At 41.0% G+C, this 17,159-nt stretch overlaps 1 protein-coding gene across 9 annotated transcripts in view; it reads left to right on the top strand.

The window, feature by feature from the left end:
- Positions 1-4,402: 4,402 nt before the first annotated feature.
- DAB2 (DAB adaptor protein 2) overlaps positions 4,403-17,159 on the top strand; it is a 259,005-nt gene continuing 246,248 nt past the window's right edge. For 4 of the 9 annotated variants that reach the window (XM_029578240.1, XM_029578259.1, XM_029578280.1 and 1 more), the window contains exon 1: positions 4,403-4,774. The gene's annotated coding sequence lies outside the window, so the exon portion shown is untranslated. The other 5 variants (XM_029578221.1, XM_029578248.1, XM_029578230.1 and 2 more) reach the window with 4 other exon arrangements.

The following is a 17,159-nucleotide window of genomic DNA, read 5'->3' on the forward strand; positions in this document are numbered from 1 at the left end:
TTCAAAGCACCAGGTAAACCAGAGGATATAGCAACAGAGTCTAGAGGATTAATAAAATGAAGCTACCACAGGTCAAAAAGAAATGGACAATTTCAATGACAAATCTGACCTCTCCTCCATAGTCAGTCAGTGAGACCAGCCTACATTCCTGCTCATTTCTCCTTGGTGCACCAACCGTACTCATTGACTAGAGTGCCCTGGGTAACTCCAAAATTCCTAGAGGTAACAAAAGAGCAACCTTCTGAAGGTCTTCAGTTGTGTCAGACATTGTCAGAATTGGTGTCCTTCCTTTTCAGGATGCATCCTCAGAATTCAGGGGAGCCTCCCTGTCAAGACACAATTCAGTTCTACAGCCTAAATCATCAAGACATTCATATGAAGTGTTAACTACAAACCAGCATAAATCCATGAGAAAACAAACCCTGCTTCTTTGCATTAGCAAACTGCAAAAAAATTCTTGGCTCCCTAAGCTTGATAAATATACACTCCCTATAGCTTTGTGGCTCTCAGACTAGTCAAGCATTTAACAGAAGTGTGCAGCTGGAGAATTTTCATAATTTATTTCAGGTTTGTATTTTTATTTTCACTTCATTTAATGCACACTAATTTTATTAGTGAGCAATAAAATATGAATATGAACTAACTGAATGCACACCTCTAGCATTTAAACTCTGTTTCACTAAAGGTGTCCCAGGCCCTGTTGCTCTCTGATTGCTTGTCTGACAGGCAGCTGATTTTCTGCACTCTTCTTTCAATTTACTAGTTACATTTCACCTGACTAAAACTATACCTACCAGTAAGTTTTACCCAAGCGTGACATCAGTTCTTCTCGTTGCATTGCCTTCTTTACAGCTCCCTCTTGTGGCAGGTGCCTAAAATACAGGAAAGATGTATGCTCTCTTATATAAATCTACCTCATGCTTGTCCCGTGCTAAGCCATGGAAATAAATGTTTAAAGCTATTTCCTATTAAAGATATACAGTGATATATTTTAGTTCCATTTGCCCCTCTTGGGGAGCATTGTAATTCATGTTTTTGCGTTTGGGTACTTTATCTTAAGTACTGTAGGATTTAAAGATTTCCTTTACTCTTAACCCACCCCTTCCAAAAGAAAAAATATATAAACGCTACTGTTTTGTGAGCTAATTTAAAATATGGATGTGGGCTATTGCACAGTGTGTGTAAACCAGGGGGTGGAGGAGGGGAGAAGACCTTGGGCCAACTGCAGGGAGTAGGCTGAGTTAGTTTACAAGGAGGGGAGGGGGGCAGGATTATATGAAGGTGTGGCAGTGAGCAGGTGACTACTGAGGCCTATGTTATGCATCTTAGGTTATATGCATACCCAGGAGAAAGGGGTGAGTGGTACAAAACACAAATAAAAAACTGTGAAAACCATGCCTCTGAATAACATTCAGTGGGTATTAGGCATGAAGGGACGGCAATAAAAATGCCTATTATCCCAGAAGCTTCAATTATTTTCTTTTCCTTGAATAAGTCTCATTCTTTTTTTGTATTTTTTAAAGCTAATAAAATGGGTCAATATTCAAACCATTAGTGGATAACTCACATGCTTGCAATGCTGGCTATCGTAGCAATGCTGCAAGTGGTTGGGATCGCTAGACTGTGCTACAATCCAGGGCAGAAGAGTTTTTAAAGGTAATTTTAGGGAGGAGAGGTTAGGAATGGGGTTGAAGGAGAGGGCATTGTATTCAAAATGTGTGAAACCAGGCAGGGAGGCAGGGGGAGGGTGGAAGAAGTTTCTGAGCGATAAAGCAATTGCATTTTTTTTTTTTAATTCTATGGATGGAGGGGTGTTTGGGTTGGCAGGCAGGATGCTTGTTTAAATACTGAGTGAGGCTAGGTGAATCGCCCCACCCCCATCATAGTCACTCAACAGCTATATTCTTTTTTACTAATAGCAAGTTAAGTCTTCAGATAGTCCTCTAAATGGAGCCAAATAACTTTAAAAGAAACCAGCAATATTCATAAGATGGCCAGTTAAATTTAAAATTATCTGGATAAAGGTAGCTATGTATCTTTATTTGGGCATATTCAGTAGAATGTTTTTTCCACTTAATATCAAGCATAACCTATCCAGCTAACCTTAGTGGGATAAGTTATTCATTAGACATTTTAAGAACATAAGAAGTTGCCAAAATAGGTCAGACCGAGGGTCCATCAGGCCCAGCATTTTTGTTTGCAACAGTGGCCAAACCAGCGATACCCAGTACCTGGCAAATATTGCTCTCCATATGTCCAACACATTCTCAGATACAGGCCAATACGGAAAAACCGTGCGGGAGAGAGCGGGCGAGCGCCCGCTCTCCCGGCGCGCAATTCAGGAGGGAGGCCTATGCAAATTAGGGGCCCGCGGTAAAAGGAGGCACTAGGAACACTAGCGCATTCCTAGCGCCTCCTTTTTGGACAGGAGCGACGGCTGTCAGCGGGTTGACAGCTGACACTCAATTTTGCCGGCGTCAGTTCTCAAACTCGCTGACAGCCACGGGTTCGGAAAACGGACGCCGGCATAATTGAGCGTCTGTCTTCCGACCCGTGGGCCAAGGGCCGATTTAAAATTTTTTTTTAAAATTTTTACTTTTTTTTTTACTTTTGGGCCTCCGACTTAATATCACTATGATATTATGTCGGAGGGTGCACAGAAAAGCAGTTTTTTCTGCTTTTCTATACACTTCCCCAGTGCCGGCCGAAATTAACCCGCCAGCCTTTGGGCAGGCGTTAATTTCTGAAAGCAAATGTGCGGCTTGGCTGCAACATTTCACTTTCTGTATTGCGCAGGAATAACTAATAGGGCCATCAACATGCATTTGCATGTTGGCGGGGCGCTATTAGTTTTGGGGGGTTGGACATGCGTTTTCGATGCGCTATTACCCCTTGCTGTATAAGGAGTAAAGCTAGCGCGTTGAAAACTCGCGTCCAAACCTGGGCTAACAGTGCGCTCCACTGCACTGTACTGTACCGGACCTCCTGAAAGTGATTTCATAGATGCAATCCCCAAAAATCAAGATATTATCCCCAAGAAATCCAAGCTTTATCTCAACATTGGCTGATGGTTCAGCCAGATAATCCTTCATCAGGCCAATAGCATAAAGAAACAAGGAATAGCTATTTAGGGGATTCTGCTGCTTTAAAAACCTGGAGTTTCTATTTTGACTTCCAAGAATATGAGCATTCTTCCAAATTTCAATATATGGATTGTTTTGAGTCCCACAAATTAAAAAGAACAACTAAAGGCCTGCATTGGCAAAGTATCTTGGCAGTTGTAGTTCTATGCACCTCGGTCATTACATTCTTGAACCATTGGTTAAAATCCAAGTTAATATCCATGGAACAGCCAGTTTCTCCTGGCCAATTCCAGGGACAGCATTACAAGTTAACATAAAGGTATTAGAGTTTTCAAAGGGTAGGAGGTTTCTTTTTGTTAAAAAAGAACAAAATTGTCCCCAACTCGCCAAAAAGGTTAACTAAAGAAGAAAAGACACCAAAAAGTACTATAAACAACACTGATATGCAAGCCACATGTCGAAAGAATTTAAAAGATTACTTTAATAAGAATTCTTGCATGCTTCACCAAGTCATAGCGGATTAACTACCACTTTATTAAACTGTTACTTATATCTTTTTAAATGCATTAATGTTTTAATGATATCTGGCATCAAGCAAAGAACTTAACTTTCAAATTATTTCTTATTATTGACTGCCTTCTCCTTTTCACACTTGCATGCTAGGACTAGGAAAAACCTTGCGGCTATCACGGAGTTAACAGCTGGGAAAAAAGCACATGCAGAACGGAAAAAAAAAACCCTCCCCATTGGTACCACCTTCCAACAACCAGAAAGATAATTTTAGGCCTCCGGAAAAACACGCGTGCCTGAAAGTACTATGGCACAGCAGAGGGATCATCTTTTTCCAGCAGAAAGGACTTAAAGTGACAAGGAGAACCTTCCTTCTGGCATGGCTTCTATTTAAAACGTGCTAAAGACTAGATTTTTCCTTGCATGTGTAACTCTCCAGTAAGCGATATTAAGCACGCGGGTTAGGAAATAGCATTTCACGCCCAGAGCACGTGCTAGTAATTCAATACCGAGTGTAATTAAAGAGTCAGGGCTGAGCCCTGCTCATCAAAATAGTGCAAATTTTTTGCCAACTGAAAAGGTTTACATCCCTGAATATTTCTTTACCAATAATAATACGTTCACTAGGGCAATCCATTTATTGAAGGACTTTATGAAAGCACTTATTTTCACAAAACACCCAATCTACTTCTTCGTTTGCTTAAATTTAAGAAATAAAAAAAAAAAAGGAGCAGAGCTCTTTAAGGCTTAAACCATGTGAGTCCCCAAGTAAAAGCCGCATTTATTTGCACTTAGTCACCGCGCGTGTCATGCTCTCAAATGTCAGGGCTGCCCGTGCGTGCGTGCAGCGGCTTTCCCCTCCGCTTCGGGCGGCAGTAGGTTAGAAAGAGTTAAATCCGTCAGAGCACAGAAACACGTTCAGCGGGGCGGGGGGTGGAGTAGCCGGACCCGGGCAGCAGCAGGGAATTAAAAAAAAACAACAAACAACAAAAAACACAGAAGCACATTCCTGGCTAGCCCTTGGCAGCCAGCATCTGATTAGAACCATATCTCGGCTGGCTGGAGAGCGCGAGCCGGCCGAAGGCAAGCGGAAGCTCGAAAGAAGGGGGGGGGGAGACGTTCCATCTGCCCGGCAGCCCCCTCCCTGGGCCAGGAACATGCTCAGCTCCGGACGCCTGCCCGTGAGTAGCTGCTTCAGGCGCGCGCCTTCTCTCTCTGTCTCGAGCCGCCTGACCCTCGGAGCGTTTCAAGTCGGCGCTGCGCGTGCGGGAGACTGCGTGGGGAATGACCCGGAGAGCGCGACTGGTCGGTAAACGTTTCGCTTGCTCAGAGCTGGAGTTTTAAGCCTGGGTTTTGTTGTGCCGAGAACGCTTCTGTTTTTCCAACTGCAGTTGTTTCACTCCACTCGAAATGTATGGTGATTTTTATTTTTGTGATTACTGCTAGAAGGATGCTGAGGCTGACGGCTGAGGCTACGTGGTGAAAAGTTCTGCTGTTGCAGCTTTCTCACCGACCTACAACACTGCTCAGTTGCCTGCTTTAACTTTTTTTTTTTTTTTAGCAGAAACCATACAGACTCACAGACGTTTCGGTTGTCAATCGGCAGAGATGTTTAGGGAAAAAAAAATATGAAACGTGATTGATTGCTCAAGCTTATTGGGAATGCCCGTAGTTTTGTAGCGTAGCTTTCGCTGCTCCACATTTGGTTGTGATATGCTCTGGGGCTGCTGTTTCTCCTGGAAATTCTCGACGAAACGCTGGTTACAGCAGGGGAAAAGTTTTCATGTAGTCCAGATCGTATCTGATTTTTGAAAAGGTCCAGTACCCACGAAAGGGCAGACGGGTAGTTTCAGTGAAAATAAACAAAAGTCCTTGCAGTTAGGAGACTCCAACAGAAACAAGTCATATAGGTTGGATTTTTTTTTTTTTTTTATAAAGCACAGGCAGCCACAGTTATAGCAGCTTCAGCGTGGATGTTTGAGTATTATATCTTGAGTAAATTTGTTGTCTCAGCACCCTTTATTCAGTTTATTTTTTTTAAATAAAAAAACCCTTTGTAGGTAATTGTAAAAGAAAAAGTAACATTTTTAAGTGTATAGCTAGTTAATCTTTTCCTTTCCTTAAAAACAAAACTGAAATTTGGCACACTATTGAACAATAGGTGATAGTTAAAATTAGGTATACATGTTTCAATGCAGGTAGAACTTATTAATAATAAGATTCAAGATTCCATTATATATTACACTTATTTACTTTTATTGACTCAATTAATCCCAGATTACCCCTACAGGAACATTCTGACATTACAATTCTTAAATTAGGATCTCTTGACATCTTGCAGGTGTGTCTCAGCTGTCAAAATATAATGGGTCCATCTAGACTTATATATGATATGTGTCTTTTCTGAGGCCTGGTGTAACTTTTTTTTTTTTTTTTTCCTATTGCAGTTCTAGACACCAGTAAAATAAACAGAAGGAAACTAAATTAGTTAAGCATGAAAAAAACCCCCCGATGTAACAATGGTAAATTGTTTCAATGGACAAGATGAAAGGATTATTATATGGTTGGGTAGTCTATTGGTAGCATCAGTGCCTCTGTTCTGATGCTTATTTCTCCTCTCTGCTTACTCTAGAGGCGCTGGCATTTCCTGCATTTGTGTGTCCTGAATAGAAAATCAGCGCATGTATATAATAAATGCTGCTGCCTGACATTTGCAGTCGGTTGGTAGAAATGAACTATTCCATAGGGGTAGAGTAACCAGAAGAGTTGAGAGAAATTCAGATACTTTGCTGCTCCTATGGGGGATGTTCTTCCTTTCGGGAGGGGCAGGAAGAAACCCTGGTGAACAGCATTCCTTCACAGTGTTGAGTGGCAGCACATCAGGAGTGGTTTATATGAAGCCTGTTTAATTGGGTGCGGGGAAAAATAACTCTCTCTTAGTGCCGATGTGCTGCTTTTGCTCTTCCAAGTGGCTCAGAAAGATTAAAAAAAAAAAAAAAATCCTGAACCAATTTGCTATTGTGAATAAATTTTAATTTACTTCGACTTACCATAGATCTTTGAAAGGTATGTGGTTATTGAAGAAAATGCTGTCCCTTGATGGTTTTCCTTTTGCTCTTCTAAGCAGGGCCTCTGGATCTCTGTGGCAGTGTGCAAAATTCAGCAGCCAAAACTTTAAAATTCGACATCAACTCTGCAGAATGTCTGTCTGCCTTGTAAAAATGTCCAGATAGTGATGTTGATAAGTTTACATAAACATTGTTTGTTTAGATTTTGAAAGTATATTCTTGACTACCTAATTGTTTTTATATGGAGTGATGTGAGATCTCAGTGGGGTTTAAGGTTGCTTAACATATTGCTTACATACAATTTCTTAAGAGGAGTAGCTAGTCTTTACCCGTCCTCCTTCGTCTACTGTTAAATGTTAAAGTATTTTTTTGTTGAATACCTATAATAAACAATATTTGAGTTTACATCCGGCATTCCCTTATCTACTTCCTTTCAGGCTCTTAAGTGCACTAATGTTCTCAGGCTTTAATTATTTCATAGAAGTCCAAAGGAGTTTTGGATCTTTTGGAGATGATCTTGATAGGTCTGCCTGCTCAGTGTGCGTATATCAAGGCTGAATGGACCAAATAAGAATGAGCTCGATAAAAGAGTTCAATTGGCTGTGTTTGATCTGGGATAAAACTTGACTTTTTCTGTAGGAATTGTAGCTTGCAGTCCTCCTTTCTGGTTTAAAACAATTTTCAGCCTCTTTGCTTCCTGTAACTGATTGTAAAAATAGTTTTTATTTTCATATGATTTAGTAGAGACTCTGTAGTAAATTCAGCAGCCAGAATTGTGGAAAACTAGATGTCTGGCTTATAAAGCCTGATATCCCCCTCCCCCCCCCCCCCCTTCATTAACATAGGTCCGTGCTGTCTTGTCGGTTTGTGAGCAGAAAACACTTCACGTGTGGAACAGACTTCTAGTCTCTTCTCCTACCCTTTCTCTGGTATTAAGGACCCTATTATCTTATGCAGAAAATGTGATTCTTTAGTCACTTTTATCCTTAATGATACTAGTACCTCTAGTCAGATGTACAAATGAATATAATTAGCTAAATTAACAGTTTACTCTGTAAGTACAGGAGAGTACAGTAATTAATGCTTTACCACTTTGCATCTTCCAAACATTTTTCTAGGGTATGTTATTGCTAAGAGTACAAAGACATTATGGTGAAAATTGCCTATTTGCTGCCAATTGTAACAATGTTAAGATTGTAAAATGTAACACTTGTAATTACTATATTACTGGTTGACGTTTACTATGAAACACAAAGAGCCTGATCTGCTATGTCTTCACCTGAAGCTGTTTGCTTATCATACTGTGGAAAAATGAATGTCGAACGCTGTTCTGTGGGACAATCAATCCTTTGACTGACTGTTCTGCATATGCCACCTCTATTGGTCACACATAAGGCACCTATGAAAGAAAGGTTTTTCTCCCATTATGTGTCTGAGGGAAAAAAACTTAGAATATCTGTCAACTAGTGCAGAGTAAACAGCTGGTAAGAGTTCAACATTTGTTTTAGTGTTGCTGTCGTTTGAAAAATAGCTACTAAAAAAATTACTAGATGTGCGTGTGATATGGCTCACTTTTCTCCATTAATATTACTGCAGATTGAACAAGCGTCAATGAAGATAATTAATCTGCAGATGGTAGTCCTTTTGCTAAATGAAGCCATTGCATCTCCTCAAAGTCACGAATATTACAATAGATCCTTTTCTAAGTACAACAGAAATTGGGAAATCTTAAATAGTTCTAATTTTATTTTTGTAGGTGTTTTAAATAATAATAAAAAAAAATTCCAGATAACACATAGTACATTCAGAAAGAATTAAGATCCCTTCACTTTTTACACATTTTGTTACATTACAGCCTTATTCTAAAATGGATAATATGCATTTTCCCCTTTCAATCTTTACATAATACCGCATAATGACAAAGTGAAATCAAGTTTGTAGAAATTTGTGCAAATATGTAAAATATGATATTTCTTTTTTTTTAAGTATTCAGACTCTTTTTACTCAGTACTTTGAGGCACCTTTTGCAGTGATTACAGCCTCAAGTCATCTTGAGTATGATGCTATAATGTAGGCACACCTAGATTTAAGGATTCTCTTCCATTCTTCACTGCAGATTCTCTCAAACTCTTGTCAGGTTGGATGGTGAGGGACAATGCACAGCTATTTTCAAGTCTCTCCAGAGATGTTCAATTGAGTTCAAGTCCAGGCTCTGGCTGGGCCACTCAAGGAAATTCACAGAATTGTCCCAAAGCCATTCCTCCATTGTCTTGGGCTGTGTGTTTAGGGTCACTGTCTTGTTGGAAGGTGAATCTTTGTCCCAGTCTGAGGTCCAGAATGCTCAGGAGCAGATTTTCATCAAGGATCTCTCTATATTTTGCTCTGTTTATCTTTCCTTCATTCCTGACTAGTCTTCCAGATCCTGCAGCTGAAAAACATCCCCATGGCATGTTGCTGCCACCACTAAGCTTCATCGTAGGGATGGTATTTGCTAGGGGATGAGCGGTGCCTGGTTTCCTGGCATTCAGGCGAAAGAGTTCAATTTTGGTTTCATCAAACCAGAGAATCTTGTTTCTCATGCTGTGAGAATCCTTTAAGTTCCTTTCTGCAAAATCCAAGCAGACTTTAATGTGCCTTTTACAGAGGTGTGGTCGCTCTCTTGATTGATGGAGTGATGCAGAGATGTTATCCTTCTGGAAGGTTCTCCTATCTCCACAGCGGAACTCTGAAGCTCTGTCAGAATAACCATCGGGTTCTTGGTCACCTCCTTGACCAAGACCCTTCTTCCTGATTGTTCAGTTTGGGCAGGCAGCCAGCCAGCTCTAGGAAGAGTCCTGGTGATTCCGAACTTCTTCCATTTAAGAATGATGGAGGCATCTGTATTCTTCAAGACCTTCAATGCTGCAGCAATTGTTTTGTACCCTACCTCAGATAAATGTCTCAACACAATCCTGATCCAGAAGATCAAACAAACCATTCCTTTTGACTTCCTGGCTTTTTGATTTTGCTTTTACATGCACTGTCAACTGTGGGGCGTAGACAAGTGAGTGCCTTTCTAAATCATGTTCAGTCAATTGAATGTACCACAGGTGGACTCCAATCAAGTTGTGGAAACATCTCAAGGATGATCAATGGAAACAATGGGGTAGATTTTAAAAGCCTTGCGCACATAAATCCTGCCAGATTTACGTGTACAGGGCACTTGCGCGCCGGTGCGCCTATTTTGCCTAGGCCGCCGGCGCGTGCAAAGCCCCGGGACGCGCGTAAGTCTCGGGGGCTTCGTAAAAGGGGCATGTCCAGGGGCATGTTTGGCAGGCTGGGGGTGTGTCCGGGGCGGGTCCGGGGGCATGGCGACGGTTCGGGGGTGGGCCGGGAGGGCGGTCCCGAGTCCCCCGGTACTACAGCCTGTGCTGGGGGATGCCGAGGCGGCGCGCAAGTTACGCCTGCCTCAAGCAGGCGTAACTTGCACAACAAAAGTGGGGGGATTTAAGTAGGGCTGGGGGGTGGGTTAGATAGGGGAAGGTGGGGGACACGGAGGGAACGGAGGCAGACTGCGCAGCTCGGCATGCGCAGGCTGCCGATTTTGCTCAGCCTTGTGCGCGCCGACCCCGTATTTTATAAAATCTGGCGTACTTTTTTAAGATCTACCTCAGCAAGCTCAGCTTTGAGTGTCATAGCAAAGGGTCTGAATGCTTATGTAAATGTGACATTTCAGTTTTTTTTAAATCTAATTTGCATACTTTTCTGTAATCCTGATTTCATTTTGGCATTATTTGTAGATTGAGGAGGAAAAATACATATTATGCATTTGAGAATAAGGTAGTAACGTAACAAAACCATGGAAAATCCGAAGGGATCTTAATACTTTATGAATGCACTGTACTTTTCACCCAAGTATACAGTATATGCAACACTCACCTTCAAGAGTGCTTGGACCCAACAATAATTTATTCCTGGTCAGCCATGTAGCTGCTGCAGTACTACTTTCTGCGGAAATGATTTTAATCCATATAAAACATGTTTTATATTGGGGATGGGGGAAGAGAATAGAAAAAATATTTTTTACTTTTTACACAGCCCCAATTTTTTTTTTTTTTTTTTTTGCACATCTTCCCCTATTCTTAAACATCCTAAAATGATATATACAAAATTTAATTTTAAACAGCAAGTGCTTTTTTTCCTGTGCTAACCCTTAAAATGCTTTGACCAATCTTCTTGGAAATTAGATCTTAGATTAGATGAAGGCTACATTTATTTGCATTCACCTTTTATTCCCTGTCTCTCACACTAATGGTCACATTTTGGCCATTCACGCCATGCATATTATATGTTGTATGCAAGCTCTTACACATATCAGTGTGTCCCCTTCCCAAACAGAACCCACATTTATGGCAGTATGTAGCCACAGTACGGTATGTATGTCAAAGGATACTTATTATTCTAATATATTACTACATTAACAAGCATACCTCACCCTTACTGACTACTTTATAGCACTAGCTAGTACTATCATCCACTTTTTCTGTCACACACAAACTATAGTACATAACTTCATAACCTTAAAAAAATACTAGTACTGGCATATCTTTTCTGCCATAAACTAGTGTAAGGGCTTGTGAAAAATGGAGTCCTCCATTCCCCTGGGAACACCCTATTTCTCCACCACAAATAGATGACTGCATAGTTGTTTGCAGGTGGTAAGAACATGCTCACTGTTGCAAGAACACACCCACACATTTCACCTGCAGAGATGTTCATGTTCAGAAATGTGGTTTACACATGTAGACATGTGCACCTGAGGGAAATGACTAGAAGATGGAATCATTTTAAATGTATTTCTTCTTTAATTAGGATTCATAAGGGACAGTTAGAATGAGATAATTGAAGTAGAGTATTGCTAAATGGCCCAAAAAGGCAGCACAAATTTGATTTTAATGTGACTAACAGAGTGACCAACACACAAACCCTGCAAATTACACATGTAGATGTAGCACAACAAAAAAAAAACAAAACACAAAAAAACTGGTCTTGCAGGAACTGATTATGCAGTGCAATTGAAAATAGTCTGTTTTATTTACACAACATTTACAAAGAATGTAGAATTGCACCCTCTGACTTAGAGAGCTGATGGGATGGTGATGGGCTGTCACAGAGTCCATTTCTACTATTATTGGATGAGCTGAAAGACCTCCTCTTGGGTCTGGAACTGGTATTGCCTGTGTGACTGAACAAGTAGAGAAATATGAGAGCAGGTTCTGAAACCCTATTTTATCACCTTTATCTTTAACACTACGCCTACAGGCAAAGGGTGGAGTCCAGGTAAGAAATAGAATCGGAGAAAATATCAAAAGAAACCTGAAAGCAAAATATTGGTTGTCACTTTCATTAATGAGGTAACGTTTATAGCAAGAAATAAATGGGGAAAACTTGGAAGACTTTTTTGAAAATATTTTTTACTTTATGTACGGTAATCTGCCTCGGGCCTGCCTATTAGGGAAAGGCGGAATGTTAAATGCTTATGTGGGTGCCAGGACAATGCCAAACAGCTGACTAATCCCACCAGCACACATTAAACATAACATATTGGATTGCCTATCATTGCATGTTGCATGGTGGAGAGCTCATGACAGGCATTTGGTGTAAATGGTATACAAATTCAGCTAGTCTCAAATGCACAAAAACAGTCATGCTTTCATACAAGAATGTGCTGCAGACAGTTTATACAGCAGATGGCATATAATAGTCACCTAAGAGTTCTCAGAATGGGAAGGGCATATTACTTTTTTTTTTTTTTTTTAATACCTATGTGCCCTTTTGAATGATTGAATTGTGGTATAGGGCATTTCATTTTGTCTTATTTTTCCTTAAACTGAAAAAGTAGAATAATCCAGAGACACCCATATATCTAGGAGAAATCTGGTTGATCTTGTGGTTTTGGAGGGAATCAGAAATGAGTTGTTAGAGGTGGGCAAGAGAACAGTCTGGTAGGCTTACAGATTTTCTGTTTAAACCCAAATTTTTGTGTTTTGATCCAGATTGTAACTGGAACCATTTTACTTCTATACTTTTGACAAGGCCCCTAATCATTGTAGCCCATTTCCCTGTAAGGGTCAAGCCTAAGGATCTTAAAAGGGGTGAATGCGACCCAGCTGCCTGCTGGGCTTAGTAAATAGGATCCCCTTCTGGTATGGAACTGAGCACTCTGTAAGTAAGTATTAATAGAGTTAGCTGTTTGGGTTGTACTTTAATGGGAGAGCCGTATGTAACCCCATTCTGGGAGGCAGGCTGCCCTCTGGGGCCATAAACGTATTTATTGTCTCTCCGGGACTGGAACCCTGGCTACCTGTTCCTTCATTCCCTTCCCCCAGGCTGTGGATTCTTTTTATATGGGGAGAGAGTGTGTGTGTGGTGAGAAACCCCTCTCAAGGAGGATGGCCGTTCCAGACCCCTCAAAGGGAGGGCTTTATTTGAATGGTACCCTCTCCCCATTTATTAGACTAAGGGTTTTCCCAGGCCTTAATGATAACCGAATCATGTGCCTGTTACATCTACTTCATCCATGGGCCAGATATGGTTATGGTGTAGAGGCCCAACAATGCCATTTTTGAAATTTTATATAGTTATATGTTTGCATTTAAAATGGACTGTAATCATGTCTTTGGTGATTTTTGGTGAAGTAATTCCCTTTTGGGGCAAATAAAATAATGTCTAACGCCTCTTTAGGAGCTGAGCACTAGTCTCTGAGGGTGCAAAATGGAAAAAAAAAATGGTCGAGCAGATGGTATAGTGGACCTGGCACAGAGGCAAGGGCTGTATGTATGTATTTTATTTATTTATTTGAGTTTTGTACATTGGCATTCATTAAAAAATATCATGTTGGTTTGACTGATTTAAAATTTATATATCGCCTATCAATGTTACTAGGCGGTTTACACTGAAACTCCCTTTATGAGTGGCCAACAGTTCATCTTTCCCTTTCCGAATTTCATCACTGCTTTTCTGACATGCTTTCCATCTCAGAAAACGTTTTCCTATGGGAAACACACTTATGGTATTATTACTGGACCCCCTGCAAGGCTCATAGGGCACGTCAAGTCCCCTCAGATCTTTGCTTGACATGTAACAAATCCCTGGGAGATTATATCCACATGTTTTGGTCTTGCCCTAAAATACACCACTTTTGGCAGCAAGTGAGACATTTCGCATCTCAAATGTTGGGTTATTCCTTTCCAATGGATCCCAATACATGGCTCTTTGGGACCCAGATCTCCCTGGAGGCAGCTATAGGGTCGGATGGTGTACTGCTGGTTAAGAAAATGGGGCTTATAGGCAAGAAATCCAATTTTAGTAAACTGGATCCATCCTACCTTCCCATCCTTTGAATTCTGGAATCAACAGATGATTCGACTGTTTACCCAGGAATTTATTTCAGCTGAGACTAGCTCTCCTAAACGCTTTCATGCCATGTTAACAGTTTTGATCTGTCCTCCCTGACCAAGGTCACTTTGAGTGCAACTACGTAATACCCTTTAAGTGCCTACCCCTCTCCCTGTCACTGGTACAACAATATAGAAAAACTACGGAGGGACCGGATGGATCACTGGGAGCGAGATTTGGGCCCTATCAACACAGGGAAATGGGACACCTTGCATTTTACGTGGTGCTATTTATCTCTTTTTTTTTTTTTTTTTTTCTTTTTATGAATGTGATATACAGCTAAAGGAAGACAGAATATGCCTCAAAGACTCTATCGCTTGGGGAAGGGGGTGGGTAGGGGGATTATAGGAAAAAAAAGGGAGATTGTTTCCATAGTTTCTCTTGTATACAGGACTTTATATACTCGAGTATGAGTGACAAGGGTGTACTTACTGTTCTTCATGTTGTACTTTATAGTATAGTGTACTTCACATTGGTTTATTGTATCTGCCTGTCGCCTTCCATGCTCAATAAGCTACTGTTATGTATGCTTTTGTTGAAAGATAATCTCCAATAAAAATGAGAGAAAAAAAAAGTGGTTATGAATGTTGTTGCTATTTAGCCCTCTTTAAAAAAAAAATGAATAAAAGTAATGGCATTGCTATTCCTGGGCAAAATAATTATAATTACAAGTTAAATGCTTACTGAAACAAGAACACCTTCAACATCGTTCGGCATTTTATTAGGACTATTTAATCTTTCAGCTGCTGGGGTAACATAATCCAGAGTGTTGGGCCCTGTACATAAAAAAGGCACTCTTAATTCATCCAAACAAACTGTCCTAAAGGAAGGAAAATTCAGGATTATTTGCAAGGCTGATCTCTGAGTTCTCACAGTGCAATGGTTTTTTTGTTAAACTTTTTATTTAAGATATTTTCATGCATACGATATACAGTGTAAAAAAAACCACCCCAGATCTACAATGTCCAAGAATCTCAGCTCAACGCAAAAAAAAAAATACACAGCATATATTAGGATATTTCACTGTTACAAAAACCAGATTAGGCATCATTAGCATTGTCTAAGGCTAAGAAGCAATAGTACGATTATTGATTCCTCAGTGTATTGATAAACAATGCTCAATCTAGCTATAGTAACTTCTGTAGCAACTCCATATAGAGTCATATTTAAATCTCTCTCCTTCAGTTAGATACCGTAACAGGGCAGAACTTCCAAAAAATGGCAATCTGGCAGCGAACAGCAATTGAGAAACGAGGGGCCTTTGAGGTCTAGAAACTAGTGAATCTTCCCATCTCTACAACAACCCAAACTAAGAGAGAAGTAATATCAGAGATTTCTTGGGTAATTTCCTTCCAAAAACTCTGCACCCCTGGACAATACCACCACATGTGGATATGTGCCTCTCTCTCCACAGCCACGCCAATAAAGGGGGAAAAAAATTTGAAAACATTTGAGCAAAGTAGACTGGCATACGATAGTTTCTATGCAACAGTTTAATCATGAGCTCCACACACCAATTGCATATTCAGACTTTGTTCCCCATTCCATACATTTTTCTATTCCCTAGTATCATAGCTAGTGCCCAAGCCATAAGGACATAAGAACATAACATAAGAGATGCCATACTGGGTCAGACCAAGGATCCATCAAGCCTAGTATCCTGTTTCCAACAGTGGTCATTCCAAGTAACAAGTTCCTGGCAAGTACCCAAACATTAGATAAATCTCACAGGCTTACTATTGCTTATTAATTACCGCAATTAGAGATGTGCTTTGGCCGTACCTTTGGTTCAGCTTTCATTATCGGCCCGCCACAGGAAATTTCGTTTCCCGCGGTTTGGGCCTTTTCTTTTTTTTTCCGGCTGTCCCATTTCATGGGGTTTTCCTATCATTTTCGGGGACCCCTGAACCACGACAAAATAGGAGCGGCCTCGGAGGGAACTTTCTTTCGCCCCGCCCCCCCCCCCCCCACATCTATCACGAAACGCCTGCTGGAAGCAGGCATAACTTTGCGCACGCCGGGCCGGCTGCCACGCTCCATGTTCCAGTCCGGGGGCTGGTCTGGAGGCCGCGGCCACGCCCCCGCCCCTGGATGATGCGCTGAACGTGTCATGCCCCGATGACGTGTGGATCGCGACACGCCCCCCCCCCCCCCCCCCAGGAAAGCCCCGGGACTTACGTGCGTCCCAGGGCTTTGCACATGTCAGAAGCCTATGCAACATAGGCTCAGCGCGCGCAAGGGGTGTTTGGGCCAGGTTTTTTGGGGGTACGCGCGTACCCCTTTGAAAATCTGGCCCTGAGTGAAAAAACTTTTTTTTTTTTTTAATTTGTTTTGAATGAGCTACTTGCTAACTTCATGGAGTGCACCCTGGTCCTTCTATTATCTGAGAGAGTAAATAACCTATTTACATTAACTTGTTCATGTCCTTTCATTATTTTGAAGACTTCTATCATATCCCCCTTCTCCAAACTGAACAGCCCTAACTTCCTTAGCCTTTCCTCATAGGGCAGCCGTTCCGTGCCCTTATCATTTTGGTCGCCCTTCTCTGCACTTTCTCCAGTGCAGCTATATCCTTTTTGAGATGCGGTGATAAGAATTGCACACAGTATTCAAGGTGTGGTCTCACCATGAAGTGATACAGAGGCATTATATGACATCCTCTGTTTTATTCACCATTCCTTTCCTAATAATTCCTAACATTCTGTTTGCTTTTTTGATTGCCACAGCACAATTAGCTGACAATTTCAATGTATTATCCACTATATTTTTAAGTTATGTCATAAATGTAATTTTTTGTTATTTATTCTTTATGTATGTATTCTTGAAACCCGCCCCAAACTTTGGAGGGTGTGGGCTATAAATATAATTAAATAAATAAATTGACGCCTAGATATCTTTCCTGGGTGGTAACTCCTAAGGTAGGACCTAACATTGTGTAACTACAGCAAAGGTTATTTTTCCCTATATGCATCACTTTTGCACTTGACCATGTTAAATTTCATCTGCCATTTGGAAGCCCAGTCTTCCAGTCTCGCAAGGACCTCCTGCAGTTCATCACAAT

This window comes from Rhinatrema bivittatum, chromosome 1, assembly GCF_901001135.1.
Source record: "Rhinatrema bivittatum chromosome 1, aRhiBiv1.1, whole genome shotgun sequence".
NCBI classification, from domain to species: Eukaryota; Metazoa; Chordata; class Amphibia; order Gymnophiona; family Rhinatrematidae; genus Rhinatrema; species Rhinatrema bivittatum.